The sequence below is a fragment of the Terrapene carolina genome, unplaced genomic scaffold (genome assembly GCF_002925995.2).
Source record: "Terrapene carolina triunguis isolate 2854851 unplaced genomic scaffold, T_m_triunguis-2.0 Scaffold66, whole genome shotgun sequence".
In the NCBI taxonomy this organism is placed as follows: Eukaryota; Metazoa; Chordata; order Testudines; family Emydidae; genus Terrapene; species Terrapene triunguis.
The window spans coordinates 64,145,286-64,149,376 of NW_020664417.1; the positions used below are offsets into that span (position 1 = coordinate 64,145,286).

The window sequence follows — 4,091 nt, forward strand, 5'->3', positions numbered from 1 at the left end:
CAGCAGAATCCAGGTGTCTTGACTCCGGCAACTCTCCCTCCCCCTTTCTCTTCCTGTTCTAGCCACGCTCCGCAATTAGTATCAATGTTTTAATGCATATCATTGTGGTGTAAGTTTGACAGCATGTCATCTGTGTTGCATAAATCATGGAATGTTTAATTTTTATGTTCTGTGTGTTTTGGTTACATATCAAGCAATTTGAACGTCCAGTAAACCAATTTTTTTTTCCAAATAATTTTTTTTTTTAAAAGTCATTATTTTTAAGCCAGTTTCATGAGAGATGCATGATTTTTGAAGGACGGGGATTGGCAGCACCGGTGTCATAAATATGGTACTTTCTGTTGTAATTCTTCTTTCCATGTGAAACATTCAGGTGACACCTTTTGCTAGACATCAGTTTGGCTGCCTTTGGTCAATCCAGCTGTTTTAGCCCCTAGAGCAGATGTCATTCTTCATTAGCTATGAAAGACTGAGGCTCAGTAACTCCAGCACAGATTGGAGCTGGGGGAAAATGTCACCCACCAACACAGACTAAAGAGAGGGTGAAGCTGTAAGCCTAACTCTCCAGTAATGACACCCCACCATAAGGGCCAAGAGCACAACCTGGTTGGCTCTGAAATGTGGGAGGGGATTAGAGGAAATTGGAAAATCCTGCCTTGAGGTTCAGTGAGGGCCCGTTGATGAGTTACTGAGACAGGTGAGGCTCGAGCAGAGTAGTAATCAGCCACGGTACTTGGACATGGCAAAGTGTCGGGACACACAATGCCAGGATGTTGTACAGGATATACAGTCCCCTCTGGCCCCTGCATGGGAAAACCTGTAGCTGCCAGAGCTCACGCTGGGGCATGATACTGAGGCCTATTTGTCTACCTTCGAGTGAGTGGCTGAAGCCTGCTGGTGGCCTAGAGGAGAGTGGGTGACACGACTTGTACCAGCCCTCGGAGGAAAAGCCCGACAGGCTTATATCAGTCTGGACACTAGAGACAGTAGAGACTATGGGAAAGTGAAGGCAGCCATCCTGCAAGAGGATGGCATCAGCCCAGAGATTCAGCGCCAGCGCTTCAGGCAGTTCTGCTACCATGATGTCAAGGGACCCCAAGAGGTTTACAGCCAACTCCAGGACCTGCTGGTCCTGGAGCAATTCCTGACCATCCTGCCAGAGGAAATGTAGAACTGGATCTGGAAACATGACCCAGAGACCTGCACTGAAGCGGTGGCCCTGGCAAAGGATTTCCAGCTGAGACAGCCAGAGGCTGGGAGACTGGGGCTACAGGTGAGATCATTGAACCCTGAAGGGTGAGGGATATCAGGCTGTGAGGCCTTCTTCTTGCCATGGTAGGGATTTCTCTGTGTTCTTAGGTAGGCCCTGTAAATGCTGCCACCTTTGCTTCTTGCCCAAAGAGCAACAATCAGGACACATTTATCTGGGTTAGCCAGGAGCTCTCAGGAGAGAAATTGGTTCCATGGTGCTGTGTCATTGTGTTCAAAAAGGTGCCCCTGATAACTGTGGGCATCTAGATGAGGTTTGGGGAATTTTGCCAGTCACTTCCAGACCAACACTGACTGTTGGGTGCTGAACAGGAGGCTTGGGACTTCGGGCTTCTGCCCTGTGGGTTGGGGGACCTCAGGGCTCCTGGCTTTATCCCCATAGGGTGTGGGGGCTCACGGCTTCTGCCTTGCAGGGTGCTGGGGTTTGGGGCATCAGACTCCCAGCTTCTGCCCCACAGAGCTCAGGGTTTCTTCCCTCCTGGGGCCCAGGCTTTAGCCCTGCGGGGCTGGGGGGCTTGGGACTTCTGCCCCATGGGGCTAGGAGGCTTTAGCCTTGCTGGGCTGAGGGGTGGGGTGCTCGGGGCTTCTACCAAGCGGGGTCAGGGGTGGGGCATGGGGCTCCTGGCTTTAGCCCTGTGGGGTGCCGGGGATTACAGACCCCCTGAAATGGCTCGCAGGGGGGGCTACAGACCCCCAGTTGAGAACTGCTGTGGTAGAGGGGATTACCCTGGGGTAGTTGAATGCAGGACTGCCCCGCTGGTCTGATATTCAGAGCTCCCCATCTCACTGTCATGGCTAAATTTTTCTGGTCCCATCGATTTTGCCGAAGAGAATATCTGGCTATCAGCACTTCAGCCATTTTCCCCACTGCTGCACCCCCTAAACCACAGGGACATGGGAGAATGTCCTGGTCCATCATTTCCTATTGTCTCCCCAGTGTCTCTTTCAGACCTGACTCCTCAGTGAGTCCGAGATTCACCGTAATGTGTTTGTCTCTTTCCCAGGTCATGGTGTGTTTCAAGGTTGAAGAAGTGACCTCAGAGAAGATGGCATCCACTAGAGCATTACGGGAATCTTCTGGCTCCCAGCTGGAACAGCCCAGCCCAATCTGGAGCATATATCCCAGGGGGAAGTGATATGGAGCAACCCCCTGAAACCCAAGTATGAGCCACCCTATGTCTCCAAAGAGGACCTCCAGCTCCTCCAGAAAATGGGTAATAAACTGAATATGGCAGAGGATGAGGTGTGGGGGGATCTGAGGGGAATACCTGGACTGAGCATAGGGAGAGGGAATGTGGGGCACTGGCTAGCTGCAGAGGATTAGCAATGTAATATGGGCCTATCAGTATGGCCCAAGTTTGGCTGTGGCCCAGGTGAGAGCCATTCCAATCTGATAGCTGCTTGTCAGCCCATCTGAAACTCCAGGTACCCATGTCACCAAATCTACCATCACAACTGACTTGTTCTTAGCGCCTCCATGGAAAGTGTGGGTTATGAACACAGATTTCCCTCCTGGCCTCCAGAGCTGATTAGCATTGGTTTGCACGAAGGGGGATGAAGTAGGGAAGCTTGAATTGCTGCTGTTACTGCTCTGGGAATCAAGAGGGATAGTGATGACCTAGCTCAAACACAAATGAACAGGCTTGATGTAGGCCTGTGTTATAAAGTCAGTCAGACTAGATGGTCATAATGTACAGATTTTAAGGCAAAAAAGGAACCATTATGACCATCTGGTTTGGCCTCCAGCATAAGACAGACTGAAAAATCACCAGATGATTTTTGCATTGAGTGCATAACTTCTGGGTGACTATGGGATATTTGACTGAGCTAGAGGAAACTGGCCTGTGCTATGCAAGAGGTCAGACTAGATGATCATAATGCTCCCTCCTGATCTTAAAGATCTTTGAGGTAGGTGGATGTATTAGGATCCTACTTCAACTAATCTCTTTTTACCCCACCTTTTAACAGTGTGTGCAGCACCCAACCCAGTGGGGCCCCGATCCGTGTTACCAGGTGTCTGTGCAGTGTTTGGCACAGTGGGGCCTTGATCTTGGTTGGTTGCCTCTGTAACTATAAATAATAAGTATATGTGCCTACATAGATACATATACACTGTAATATAAATGTTCCATTATTATCAAGTGTGATCTTTGTGTGTTTACACAGCTGCCTTGGTACATCAGACTTCTTATGCTACTACTTGGACAACTGTATTCCAGGAAAAGAAAGCTGGAAGGGGTCATAGTTAAGGTTGTTGTTGGGTTTAATTTGTGACAGATCCTTTACAGTTCCGCTTTTCTTTGGTTTCTTTTCTCCCAAGGAACCTGATTATATCTTGATTCTCTTGTGTTTTTTCTTCTTCTTTTCCATGCAGCAGTTGATGTGATCTTGATTGAGGATGAGGAAGTGAATCCTCAGCAGGAAGCACTCAAGGAAGTTGGAGTGCACAAGATGTCATCTGGAGGTCAGAAAAGGAACATATCTCAAAGCCAGGACTCAGGAGGTCAGAAGAGGAGCGTGTCTCAGAATCTTGATCTGGAAAAGCCTGTGGGAGCCAGCAAAGCTCAGAGAGTCAGCAGGGAAAGCCCCTGGGGAGAGCTGCAGTAAGCCCACTCCCCACGGGGGGAGTTGAAAGAGACCTCAAAGACATCACAGTTCCCCAGAAAATCTCTCCAGAACAGAGCCCCTTTCAGTGCACTGAGTGTGGGAAACTCTTCAGTTGCAAGTCAAACCTTCTCCAGCACCAGAGAATCCACAAACCCTACAAGGTCACCCAATGCAGGAAGAGCTTCAATCACAACTCAGCACTGACCCAGCGCCAG

At 49.4% G+C, this 4,091-nt stretch overlaps 1 pseudogene; it reads left to right on the plus strand.

Moving 5' to 3' along the window:
* Positions 1 to 739: 739 nt before the first annotated feature.
* Positions 740 to 3,876, plus strand: LOC112112400 (annotated as a pseudogene).
* The last annotated feature ends 215 nt before the right edge of the window (positions 3,877 to 4,091 follow it).